This window comes from Eubalaena glacialis, chromosome 20 (genome assembly GCF_028564815.1).
Source record: "Eubalaena glacialis isolate mEubGla1 chromosome 20, mEubGla1.1.hap2.+ XY, whole genome shotgun sequence".
Taxonomy (NCBI): domain Eukaryota; kingdom Metazoa; phylum Chordata; class Mammalia; order Artiodactyla; family Balaenidae; genus Eubalaena; species Eubalaena glacialis.
The window spans coordinates 6841214-6855357 of NC_083735.1; the positions used below are offsets into that span (position 1 = coordinate 6841214).

The following is a 14144-nucleotide window of genomic DNA, read 5'->3' on the forward strand; positions in this document are numbered from 1 at the left end:
GAGAAAAATCAATGGATTAGGAAAAAAGACTGAATGATATTTATTTCTACATTCTTTGGTTAAACCCTACCTGACTATATGTTTCTTAACACACTGCTAAATTTAATTTGCAAATATTTTATTTGGGATTTTTATATCCATATTCACAAACGAGTTTGGGCTAGCCTCGTAAAATGAGGTGAATAGCTTTTCTATGCAGTAATGTGTAATGTTTGGTAAAATTTACTGTCAAAACTAGCTAGGGGGAGGTGTCTTAAAAACGATTTTCTTGTGGTAAAACAGACATAACCTAAAATTTACCATTTAAGCCATTTTAAGTGTACAATTCAGTGGCATTACGTACATTCACAATGCTGTGCAACCCATGACCGCTCATTTCCAGAACTTTCTCATAAACCCAAACACGACCTCTGTACCCATTAAACAATAACTCCCCATTCCCATCCCCCCACGTTAGATGCGGTTAACCTCTATTATAATTTCTGTCTCTATGAATTTGCCTATTCTAGGTAACTCATAAAAGTGGAATCATACAGTATCTGTCCTTTTGTGACTGGCTTATTTCACTTTAACATAATATTTTCAAGGTTCATTAATGTTGCAGGTTTAAGAATAGCTTTCCTTTTTAGGGCTGGATAGTATTCTACTGTATGTATATATCACATTTTGTTATCCATTCATCTGTTAATGGACACTTGGTTGCTTCTACCTCTTAGCTGTTGTGAACGATACTGCTGTAAACACGGGTGTGTAAATATTTGAGTCCCTGCTTTCAAATCTTTTGGATATGTATCTAGAATTGGAATTACTAGGTCATATGGTAGTTTGTTTTTTTTTTTTTAATTTTTTGAGGAACTGCCATTTTACATTCCTGCCAACAGTACACGAGGTTCCACTCTCTCCACGGTTTGTTTTGATCATAGCTGTGGTTTTGATATGCATTTCTCTAATGATTAGTGATGACGAACATCTTTTCATGTGCTAATGTCGTCATTGGAGAAACATCTAATCAACTCCTTGGCCCATTTTTTACTCAGGTTTTTTTGTTGTTGAGTTGTAAGCGTTCTTTCTAGTTTTCGGATATTAACCACTATTATTTCCAAGTAGCTTTTAAGAGCGGTGGTCACCTTTATTCTTGCATGTGTCCAAGTCACTCGAGACAGAGACGGGCGAGTCAGTCCTTCAGGTCTCCCAGGCCGATGAGAGCAAATAAGGTCTCTGTTCAGGGAGGGGAACTGGGAAACCAAGACTGTCGGGGTGAGTAAATGGCACAGGACTTTCCTACTGTTGTAAACATGGCTTTGCTTGGTTGGGCGTTTGCCTGGTGGCCGTAAACCTTTGATTTTTTCCCAGAGCTCCTGAAAAGTTGGTTCAGATGGCTTCTGCTTGTTTTTTCCATGTTTCTGTGGGGGAGACAAGGGCTTGGAGCTTCCCAGTCTGCCATCTTGCTGACATCACTCTGCAGGCGACTTTCATGACGGGTGGTGAGAGGCATACTTCAGATTACAATTCATTTATTTTTTAATGGTTGAAACTGTTTAGATTTTCTATTTCTTGAATCGATTTTGGTAACATTTTTCTAGAAATTATCCATCTTGCCTATTTTCAAATTTACTGGCATAAAGTAATTCATCATGTGCTCATGATTTTTAGATATCCTTACTGTATCTGTAGTTGTAGCCCCGATTTCATTCTTAGTTTTGTTCATTGGACTCTTTTCTTTTTCACTATTTCTAGAATTTTGACTTTAAGTTTTCCTCTCCCCCCCACCCAAAGAACTTTTTCTCTCAAATTTTTTTCTTTGCTTCAGTTTTGTTAATGTTTGATATTATCTTTATTATTTCTTTCTCCTACATTCCTCTGTATTAATTTCTTGCTACATATTCATCTTCAAGCACCACGGTTTAAGAAAAATTGATTCAAAAAGTAAAATGAGATAATTTAATCCAATGACTTTTCCCTCTTCCTGCAAATTGGGGAAAACTGCTTGTGCCTGTGCTTTGACGTGGACACGCTGACCTCAGCCCAGCTTGTGGGGTGTCGGGGTCCGTCACGCGCAGTTTGAGAGCCACCGCGGTGGTGGGTGCACGAGTGAGGAGAAGGTGCGGTGACCGAGCAGCACGAGATCTGACTCTTCACAAATGCAGACTCTGGGCTGGGAGGTGGGCGACCAGGAACTCTGGGTCTGCAATTCACCACGTGGCTCTGGCCCAGGAATTCAGATCCCTCACTTTCCTCATCTCCAAAAGGAGTAGTTTTCTGTCGACCGTCTCAGAATTCATTTCGAGCAGCTTTAGTCTGATAGGGCTGCCCTCACCAAACACTGCCCATCGTGTGGCTTGAACAACAGACATTATTTTCTCATGGTTGTCAGCCGGGTGGGTTTCTCCCAAGGCCTCGCTCCTTCTCTGTCCTCACGAGGTCTTTCCTCTGTGCGCACATCCCTGGTGTCTCTTCCCCTTATAAGGTCATCGGTCCACATAGATCAGGGCCACACTTATGACCTCATTCCACTTTAGTCACCTCTTTAAAGGCCTTGTCTCCACACACAGTCGCAGCCTAAGGTATGGGGTTAGGACTTCAGCGTAGGACTCTGTGAGGACCAACTCAGTCCACAGCACGAGTTCCATCACTTAGGCAGTTAGTGATGAACATCGTAAACCTAACATGCAACAACAGCGCCAACCTGGAACACAGATGAGATGCTCCTAGGATCCCTGACGGTGTCGCCGTGATCAGGAAACCCTATAGGGTCTGGGGCTGTAACAAACGCCCTGTTCAGAGCACGTGGGTCTGAGCCAGTCTCGTGTCAGCCCTCAGTGGAGACGGCCATCCTGCCGGTGTGCACGAGGCCCACACGCTATCAGCGATCTTTTCCCTGAAAACACTGACGTGGGGAGACATTCAAATCAAATGCTTTTTTATAAGTTATAAGGAAGTCACGCTGAGGCAAGACTTTTTTTTTTTTGGCAAGGCTGTTGAGACTATTACATTATGTTCCCACAATAGTATAAAATATATGTTTTATCACTTGAATGTAGCCCAGACAATAAAAGGGCGCCGGAGACTGGAAATGTGCCTATGAGAAAGGCCAAACCAACCTGCAGTGATAAGACCAGCGGGGATAAAAAGAGTGAAAAATGGTTACAGCTCAGGCCGCTGACCTCCGATGGACGCCCATGGGCCCCTCCACGCCAGCGGGTACCTCAAACCCCAGGGTCTTCGTCTCTGAATGTATAAGATGGGAACTATACTCTGTGGGCATGCGGGGGAAACCAAAGTACTGGAAAGTGCTTCAAAATATAATACGTCTTACCAACATCAGGTAAAGGTAACATTTTGCTTCCTGGTGCCGGAAATTTGACTTTTGTTTTCCCGTTTATTTTCATACATATTCAGGCGCCGCAAGTGTGGTCTTTCTCAAAAATCCCCGTCCCTCCTCCTGCGTGAATGATTCATCAAGAATCTTGGCCTAAGTCTGCTGCCGTTTCGGGGAAAACAGACTCTGGGGAATGACTTGGGAACACAATCGGGACTGGTCCAGTGGCTTCGTTAGAAGGCAGCTCGGTGTGTATGAGCTTCTCCTCGGAGCGAGTGAGTAAGACGTGGCTTAAGTTTCACGTGTGGAGCCCTAGGGGGAGACTTCTTAAGTTCACACCGTTCTAGGCCAGCAACACCAGGCGGTAGAATGATCATTTAACAGTTTTAAAAAAAAATATTCAAAAACATTGGGTCATTGTTTTTAAGATACAGTGAAGGGATAAAAGTTTTATCGGATAGATTACAGTGCTAGGATGTCAGAGGTCCTGGGGAAAGTGTCCACATTTCCCCCCGCCAAGGGGGAGTTTCTAATGGCCAAAAAAGTCTCCTGCTTGCCCATCCCCCATGACTCTATTAGGTCTGCAAAAACAAAGACCCCATAAAATATAGGAATAAGTGTAAAGGTACTAAAAAATCCTAGAACCTTTATTTTGGAAGGTAAATTACAAATCTGAAAGTGGGCACACCAAGCTACGTTCAAGATTTTAAAAACAGTTTGAATAGAATAACGAGCTCTCAGGGATTCGACCTCACACGGCACCTGATATTCTAGTTGGAACAACTCTAGTTGATAAATTCTGAGTACTGCTTTTCATAAGTTATCACAAAATAACTTTTAAACTGGTGCTTTAACATGGTTTTAATTTAAAAGTGGTTTTATTGCTAATTTTAATTTCACATTTTGACAATATAAAATATTCTCTGGAAGTGTTTGTACTGAAAGCTAATGGGAAGGATAAATGTCTCCAAGAGAGAAAATGCTGCTTTGGCAAAAGGTCAGGAATGATTTTTTATGTGTCAGTGGGTCCCGTTGCCCAGCGGTCCTGGACACTGCCCCCTGCAGATGGGAGGGATTTTGCACCCCGGTGTTGTTTCCTTGGATCATTGTGTTTACTACTCTGTCTTGTACACGAAGTAAGTAAAATTAGGTCCAGAGAGACCCAGGTGACTTGCGTCTGGTCAGAGAATAAGCTAGTGGCAGAAAAGGTGATGCCCTAGATTGTATGTTTTGTAGGTCTGTGCATATGTGTAGAGACAGAAAAATGAAATCTCCTTCATCTGCACAAAGCTGGAGCTATTGTATAGTAACTCCATTCAAAAAGAGATGCATATAAGCTAATAGAACATGTATTTTTCAGGTATTTAACACTCACACGACAAGGCTGGGGAGGACCCAGCGCAGACGGGGCAGCGGGACTGATGTTACAGGTGAGCACTTCACCATGCCGAGAGCCGAGGATTCCAGGGCACACAGTACCTGGGAGTTGCCCAGGGCACACGTAGATGGTGTGATCAATGACAAATCAGAAACAGGACATGAGTTATGGGAGAGGAAAGAAACAAAAACCTAGGTCCGCAGCTCCAGCTCTGAGACTCAAAGAACTCCAAAGCGCCCTGTGGAAATTGCACCCTGGGCTTCGCCTCCTGAAAACCCACCAGCAGGGGCGCCAAGTGGCCAAACCCCAGGAGGAACCAGGCAGACAGCTGATTTGTGCACAATCCGTGCACAGAAATGCCCAGGGCCAGGAAGGGGCCGGCTGAGTTCCCCAACCTGGAAATAATAAGAGTGCAGACCTAGGCTTCGGCCCTCTGCACGGTGCACGATTGCAGACTTTGGAAAGACTAGCTATTGATATCAATCATGTGCACAGTTCCATTAGCTGAATGAGGCTCCTTTTTTAAAGCCCAATTCTGGTCTCTAGTCGGTGTCATTTGGATACATGCACTTTTCTAAAAACCAAAACCAGAACTTCTGTTTCAGAACATTGGATGTTTTGAAGGTTATATTCTTGGCATTTAGAAAAGAGTAAACAGCCTCTCTTGGCTTCTGGACTGTAGCTAAAACCATAGGTATTTTGAAATTAGTTTCCAGGCAAAAATAAATTACTCTGCACCAGAAAGTAAAAAATGACTTTTGATTGTCATACTTTAAAAATATATCAAAGGATGACCATCAGTCACTTAAAAGATATTCATAAAATGTGGTTATTATGAACGAATGCAACCTGGACAAACATGGTCTCTGCTAATGTGTCAAAGGATAATGTCTCGGAAGGGGTGAGAAAAGCCAGAAGTTTGGGATTTAGAGACAAGGAAAGCAAATAGGAAGATTGGAAAAGAAACCTAGGCGGAGAGGGAGAGGGAGCACACTTTAGAAGTAAGGCTCTTGGCCCGAAGTGCTGAAACAGGGCTCACTCAATGTCACGGGTTGAACTGTGTCCCCCAAAGCCCACAGGCTGAAGCCCGAACCCCCAGGACCTCAGAATGGGACTGTGTTTGGGAAAAGGGCCTTTAAAGAGCTAATTAAATTGAGGTCATGAGGGTGGGCCCTAATCCAGTGACTGGTGTCCTTATAAGAGGAGATGGGGACGCGGAGGGAAGGCCACGTGAAGACACAGGGAGAAGACGGCCCCCTGCAAGCAGGAGCGAGGCCTCGGAGAAAGCAGCCCCGAGGACACTTTGATCTCAGACGTCTGGTCCCCAGGGCTGAGAATACCTCCCTGCTGTCTCAGCCCCCTGGTCTGTGGTACTGTACGGCAGTTCACCCCACCATCCTCGACTTCATCACATACGCTGCCCGAGTCTGCCTCCCCTGCGCCCCTGCAGCCCCCAGAGCTGGGGTAACAGGCGAAGCCCCTCGTTGCTGGTGTCAGCCTCCAGCCTCCCAGGAATCGGGGCTCATCTGGCACCACCTCCTCCCCTGCAGGCTCGAGGAGGGTGTTTTGCACAACGTAGCGGAATCGACGCCAGACACACACGTCACATTCACGCCACACTTTAGAAATAAAAGCCCCAGTCCTTTTGCGCTAAAACGTACCACTTTGAGCACGCAGACAAACGAGTATCCGGAGAAGTGCCTGAAAGGGAGGGACAGTGGCGGGTCCTGGCAGCCGGCGCTGGCCGAGACCCGGGACGCAGAGCGAGGCAGGCACGCGGGGGGAGGACCCAGGAGCTGGGGGCGGCCAGGCCGGTGCCGTGGCCTCACGGCTGGGAGCTCGGGGTCGACCGCGTCTTTCACACGAGCCGGGAGGTCAAGTGGCACAAGTCTAATAGGATTTCCTTTGTCCCTGCGAACTGCACCTGGGCTGACAGTAAGAAGCAGGAGTGTCTAGGTGGGCTTGTGACAGATGAAAGTCACAGGAGCGTCTGTTTCTTTTTACAGGACTCTGTTAAGGCAGATGCGTGGACACCGAGATATCGGCAGAGGCCCCCAGGCTGCGTGCACGGGGGCATGGGCCTGATGCTCCCCTCTGAAACCTGTTCCAGTGGCTAGGAACACACAACAGAGGCTCTGAAGGGGACCCCCATGGCTACTGCAATCACAAGGCACCTCCCTGTCACCCCCGAGCCCCCCCAGGACACAGGGTCGTCCTGTGCGTGGGTTCCCACCTAAGATCCATGTTTCCGACAGGTACGTGACTGTCGCCTTCTTCTTTCCTGGGACGGGTCCGACGAAGGTGCTGGCCTGGTGAGGGATGTGCATGACCCGAACCCCACACAGCACGACCAGCTCCCCCAGCTTGGCTCTGGGCGGGCCACTGGCCGGGGTGATGAACGTGGCCGGCTGATCGGCAAATAGGGCTCCCCGGGACCGCCCGGCGGACGAGAGGCGCTCCTGGCGGCAGAGCTGCGGGCAAAGGCCGGGAGAGGGTTACTCCAAACCAATTCACTGTTCACAACAGGCCGACTGCAAGGCTCACGTCCTTTTTCAGAAAAAGAACAAACTGAAGGTGAGGTTGCACACTCTCAGTGAATTCTGAGGATCCAGGGGAGATGATGCCATTTAATGATAACGACGGATGACGAGCAGTGACATTTTCTGAAGCAGCCTACAGGCAAAACTCCAAGCAAACAAATGTATAGGCAAAAAAAAAAAAAAAAAAATGCTTAGGCCTTTCAATTACTACAAATTCTAAACCAAATTATTGAAAAGTAATCAACTGTTCAACCGAGGGAGGAGAATGGCCTCTGCGTTCTGAGTAGCCCAGAGGAATGTGGAGGCAGGAGCCTCGCCGGACACAAGTGCCCTCAGCACCAGGACAGCATCTTCGTCCCAGGCTCAGGGTTCCCGGAGCAAGTGAGGCCACAGCCCCGAATGGCTGTAAATCCAGCCTCATGGTGTCAAGGGTGTAAATGGCAAAGCACAAAGCAGGAGTCCTCGCTGGGCCCTGATAGGCCAGGTCGGGGAGGGATGGATCCTGATGGAGGGGGAGGGGAGTGTGTGGGGACGTTGGGACGGGGTCAGAGACAGCGGCCCTAAACTGCCCGCCCTGCTGTGCTGATAAAGTCACATCGGCCGGCTGGCCCGAGGGACAGCCAGGTTCACAAAGACTTCTCTGTGTGCAGATGCCCTGTGGGATGTGTTGACGGTTATCCGCCATCCACACCTGAGGGCTTTAACCCGCATGTTTCCCTGAGGACAGAACTGAACATCTGAGGTCAGCGGCTCAGAGAAATTAAGGATTTTGACGGGAGGTCTGTGGGAAAAGAGAAGAAGGGGTGCCTCTCAGAGGAGGGGCGCGGGTGGAGGGAGCGCCCGTTACCCAGAGGACAGTGGGTGGCTAGCATGGGAGAGGGGTGACTCCGGGGGGGCAGGCAGCGAAGAAGGTGTCCCTCAGTCCTTCACTCCGACAAAGTCCGAGAAAGAAGGAACTGTCGCCCTACTAGGTTTTCACGCTCCTTTCCTTTTGAAGGAGCCGATCCTACTGTAACAGCGACACCAGCAACAACAAAACCCCCCCAAACCCCACTGCAACACCACTGGGACTGATTTGCTAAACAAGGCCATGGACTCATTCTCTTTTCTCACCCCAGCCTTGAATTTCGCCATAAGCTTTGATACATTTCACATTTCACAGCTTCCCTTCGACTTGGGTACCTAACAGGACAAATGACCATTCTCCCCGTGGGGTACCTTCGTTCACGCTGTCAGTTACTCCCAACATCCCTGAGACGCAGGGAGTGGAAAGGGTTATTCCTTTAATTTTTGCAGGTGAAGACACTGGGGCAGAAGAGATTTGCTTTGGTTAAATGTGACTCGAGCTGCAAGGAAAAGCCCACGATCCGTAAACTCAGTGCATCACTGGGCCACCCTGCCCTGAAGCTGGGGATCAAGAATCTTACTAAAGTTGGATGTAGTCACACGTCCTAAAAACTAGCTGCAGAGGTTGATAACTGAAACAATACAGAAAGGAATACGGTAAGGTGAGTGTTCCTGGGCTTTCTGTTACTCAAATCCACTCCTGTCTTTTCCTCCTTAATGGCAAGGCATGGTGGTTTTTTGGGTGCTGACTTCTGCAGGGCCATGTGTTCAAGATAGGGGTCCCTTCCCAGCCCAAGGGGAAGACTCCGGCTGGGTCCAAGCCAACCACAGGGATCCCCTTTCGAAGGACAGGGTCAAGCGTGGGCTGGACCCGATCCCGGCCAACGGGACCTGAGAGTGAGCCTGCTGGGGGCAGTTTTTCCCCACCTACTAACATAAGCAACCTTGTCCTGTCGACAAAGGACACCCAGAATTCCTGAAGCCACCCGAGGACCCCGGACACCCTGAGAACAACCAAGTGGGAAGAGGGGAAGGCCTGGATCCTAGGTAACAAATGCTTCTAAGTCACTGGCCTGACCAAACCGGGAATTGTCCTCCTTTTGTCCTTTTAATGTCAGGGAAAAAAAAATCTTGATTTTTAAGCTACTCTTTGTTGAGGTTTTTGTTTGGAGAAGCCCAAGCAACCAAATGCTGCAGTTCTCACGACTCTGCCCCTTACCAGAGGTGAGAGTTTGCTGTGTATTTTTCTAAATTCTGTACAACGCACACACGTACTTGGCATACAGTTTTTCTTAATCAAGGATATATCTTGGTATACAGAAAAGCAGTAACTCAAACCTGTTTTTAATCCAGCAGAAAGGACGTAAGTGAGCCTTTCTCATGTTCAGAATGTGACTTCGGAAGCTAATTGGATACTTCCTTCTTCTCCCGCCCACATTTATTGAACACTTACTGTCTACCAGGCACGTGCAAAGTGCCAGGAAGCAAAGCTGATTAAGACGCAGTCCCTGACCTCAGTTGAAAGCACGTACTGCAAAAGTCAATAAATGAAAATGCTTCCCTTTATTTATTTATTCAGCTTGGAATCAGAGGAAGCAAAGAATTACAAGGATCTGATTCTTCACTCAAAATAATTGAGAGTAGGTGCATGCTGACTTTCCAATCCTAAGTAAAATAATTTCTGGGGAAGTTTAATCAAGATTTAGTTTACTTAAAATTAAATTTGGGAATTTATCCTCCAAATACACTCCCTGATGTATATAAGGACATGTGTGTATAGGAGTTCATTGCCATAGAAACAGATGATTGGCAAGGTTTTTTATAAATATAATAGGACACCTGATTCTTCTTATTGCTGAGCTTTAGTTAAAACCTTCCGCTTACTGAAATGAGTTTAAGTATGGAATACTCCCCCAATACTTCCTTTATTATCCTCAGTCCCCGCGCTTTTGCTTCCTGGGTCCTTGTGATTGATGGGCCTCAGATGTACCAGTGCAGCCTTACCCTGGAGCCCACGCTCTGCTCTGAAGGCACAGATCATAAAATTGCTTTGCTACTGCCCTTGACATTGCCTTAAGGGTTCTGACTGAGGCAGTCAACTTTCCTGTCTAGCAAAGTATCATTCTGTCCCCACGGGTACGTTGTAAAAAATGAGAATTGTGAGGCTGCAAGCAGCACAGGTTAACAGAGTGGCCGAGAAAGCTCTACATGCCCTCTGACATGTGCCTCGATCCAGCTTCCCCCCAACAGGCCTGCTTTCCCTGCAAGCCTTTTGGTACAACAATTCATGGCCATTTGCTCTAAATCCTAATTTCATTTCAAACTTTTCGACACACACACCCCCGCCACCAACTGCCAGAAAAAGGAGTGTGGGCGGGGCATGTGGGCATTATTACAGGGTGGTGGATGGTGGTGTGTTATTGCTTTCCTCTAAGGTGACCTCAGAGATAACCAGGTTTATCCATGTTGACTTAGAAGGTTCTGGCTAAAAAGGATTAAAAGACAATTTAAAAAAATCATAAGTCATATCAGTGTAAAATGAACATTTAAGATGTGTTCATTTTATTTAACTCTGACAGACCCTATACTGAGTCAAAGGAGAAACAGATAACACATTTATAGATTAGAAATACTGAAATGAAGTTGCAAATGGACCAAAATATTGGCTTTTCCGTGGGGTAGGGGGATATTCCCTTCACCAGACAGAATTCACTTCTAGCCCACAGACAAGAATTGTGTGCGTTGCCAGTAGGCCTTTACGGCCTAGGGTTGTGAAACAGCTCAAAGGCAATGAAAGCTGGAATCAGATAACCTAGGGATGGTGTGGGGTGCACGGGCTAAGAAGTATAGTTTTCCAGTGAAGGACAACTTTTTCCCTCCAGAGCCCAGGGTGCTTGTTTAAAGGAGATCATGGAAGAAAAGAGGATTAAGTGGAATTTACTGACAGCTCTGGACTAAAGGAGCCTCCAAAATAACAGGACAGGTCAGTAGTCTGGGTGAATTTGGGGTGGAGTTGCCACTTCGCTCTGTGAATGGCGGCATAAAATGATCATTACACAGATATGTGTGTGGATGCATGTGTACATATATGACAAGGAGGCAGCTGGTAGGAGGCAGAAATCTCTCTCTGTCATGAGATCTTCGTTTGAACCCTTGGTTGTAGAGGATCAGGACTACTACTGAAGGGTCTCAGTTAAGGCCAAAGAGCCACTGGCTCTGCTTTATGAAATGTGGCCTTTGCATTTGTGTCTTCATTAAAAAAGCTATACTGACTTAATAGGTTAGCTCAGAACCTTCCAGCCTATTCACGTAGAAGTCAGTCAAGGGGGACCACACTGTTTACAGAGCAAAGCTGAGCGGAACCGCCCCCTGCCAACCCTGTGCTTCTAGCTTCAGTGACCCCCGGGTATTCATCCCCGACCCAGACGTATCCCCACCCTGAACCCCAAACGGGGGAGGGTGTTGACGGTTCATTTACTCCAGACGTGGGCGTTAGAGTTCACTAGCGATTCTGCTTTTCCCTCTGGGTAGAGCGCACCTTGCGTGTTAGTTTCCGCAGGTAGTTATGAGCCGTATGGGGAAAAGGAGGTACACATCCTTCACTGTGGAATTCTCCTGGCAAACTATTTCCCGTGTGTGGGACCCGCAGCTCAGCGAGGTTGGCTTTTTCTGTTTTGCCTGAGACCACACACCACAGAACTGAGGGGTCAGGCCCCAAAGCCCTGGCCCTTCCCAGAACTTCACATGATCTCTGCTGAGGGACAGCAGAGGGACAGGAATACCCATCTGTGAAATGATGCCACACCTCTTCAGAGCTAAGACGCACTCTCCCACATTTTAGCAGCCATAACATAAGGACGGGGCTGACACCGCACCATGGGGTGTGGTTCCGAGTGGCCAAATAGACCACAGAACTCTCTAATTTGTGCCTGGGTGTTTTTCAATTCCCTGTGCTTAGTTAGGGTGGCTATACAAATCTATGTATGTTAAAACTTATCTGTACACCAAAAAGACTCAATTTTTACGGTTAACAACTTAAAAGACAGAATAACAGTTAAAAAGTATACTTTTTTAGCATCATGTTTGTCTACATCCCATTTTCCTTTCAAGGACAATTTGAGTGCTTCGTGTGTGGAGGCTTTTCCGAAGGGCACTGCTCTAAAATCCTATCGAGCGCAGACTGGTCCACTTACTGGAACTCAGCACGTACCAGTGGCCATAATCGTAGTGGTGCAGAGCGGCCAGGCTCGCAGTGACGACAGTCGATAGGGCATTTGTAGCTGCTGTAGCTGCAGAGGTTTCGAGGGAGAGAAAACGCGTGACTGATGTGACAGTTAATGTGTCAGCTTGGGGGGGGGGGGCGGCCTCAGGGATGCCCAGAGGGCTGGTGAAACATGATTTCTGGGTGTGTATGTGAGGGTGTAGCTGAAACTTCCAAGTCTTTGAGGGTCTAAATAGAACAAAAAGGCAAGGGAAGGGCGAATTTGTTCTCTCTGCTTGAGCTGGGCCATCGGAGCTCCTGGCATTGAGCCTTCGGACCTGGGCTGAACCTCCCTGGTTCTCCGGGCTGCAGACAGCAGGTCCTGCGAGTTCGCAGCCCCCGGAATCATGCGAGCCCACCCCTATAATCAATCTCCTCCTGCGATCTCTGTGTGTGTATCTGTCTCTCCGACTGGTTCTGGTCCTCGAGAACCCTTGTGAACACAGCAGAGTCAAGGAGGAGCGGGGTGAGCCAGGCAGAAGGATGCCCGCCGGAGGAGACGCGTCACATGGGAGGGTGATTCTACGATCTTTTCCTTTATACTTTTCAATAATAAAAAGGTGACTACGTAGTTAAGATAGCTGAAGATGCCCACCCCAGAAGACGTGGCTCACCCACTCCCACGGAGCACACGCAGTGCCAGGCCCCGTTGCAGGGTCCAGGTAGGAGGCTGAGCCGGTGAAGTGTCCCCTCGCTGTGAGGACAGCTGCACCCGTGTCCCACATGACCTTGCACTTTATTGCTGAGCCCAGAGATGCACATGAGAGGGCCCGGGAGGAGACAGGGGGCAGAGCCAGACCACGAGCCACAGTGGACGCTTTAGCTCAGCTGGGTACCTTCTGGCTGGGGGGCTGTCACAGAAGACAGCAGGGACCGCGAGTGCCGGGAAGGATCCTGGAGATGGCCTCAGCCACAGCTCGGCTCGCCTTCACAGACGAAGAACCCGAGGCCCAGGAGACGAAGTTCCTTTTCTGATGTCACAGCAGAGCTTGCCTGCACTGCCTAAGGTACAAAATCCTGGAACCGCTGCCCGCTATCCTACCATCAGGGCTGGGTCCACGACGTAACCTGTTTATTCCTTTGTCTGAGTGTCAGGCTACGTTACCAGGATACAGCAACGTAAGGACACAGTGTCTGCTTCCCCAGGACTTCCTAGAAATCCCAGCAGGACAGGACACGTCACCTCATGGGATGGGAAACGAGAGCCGGGCAGGCTTCCCGGAGGCGGCATGTGATTTGGAGATGGGACAGGAGGATATTTGTTCAGGGAGGGGCGCGTGGGGCGGGGGTGTCTGGGATCGCACACGCTGGCACCAACAGCTCCAGATCACTGGGGGGTGAAGTGCGTGGGACCAAGGGCCTGGCGGGGGCCACCATGACAAAAGCTCACTGTTAAAAGCAAGCCTGTAAGTGTGTACCAAGGTGATGAGGCTGAGTAAGCAGGCACCAGACGGATCGTGAATCTACCGCATGACATCTAGTTCACGGGGAGCCATGAGAACCGTGGGCAGATCGGGGCACGAAATCCAGATGTTAGGAAGCTCATGCTGCAGACGGTACAGAGGGGCTGAGATCAGAGACAGAAGACTCCAAGGAAAGGACTGCAGTGATTTCAGCAAGAAATGAAGTCGGGCAGGGCACGGGGCGCGGGAAGGGCATGGATTCTAGATGCAATGAACCTGTTTCAAGCTTCCTATTACTATGTGGGGTTAGGTGCATGCGTTTGTAGGGAAGCTCAGCTGTTGAGGTTCTAAAGGTTCCAATAAATAATGCCTCTCTTTCCCCCTGGGTTCAATACCA

General features: G+C 48.2%; 1 protein-coding gene and 1 long non-coding RNA gene across 7 annotated transcripts in view; one reads left to right on the forward strand and one right to left on the reverse strand.

Annotated features, from left to right (window-relative positions):
* MCPH1 (microcephalin 1) overlaps positions 1 to 14144 on the reverse strand; it is a 230423-nt gene that overhangs the window by 5451 nt on the left and 210828 nt on the right. The window lies entirely within an intron of this gene.
* On the forward strand, positions 3516 to 6729 carry LOC133081139 (uncharacterized). Its single transcript, XR_009698740.1, has 3 exons — positions 3516 to 3594; positions 4680 to 4749; positions 6704 to 6729. It is a non-coding gene; the product is annotated as an uncharacterized LOC133081139 (long non-coding RNA).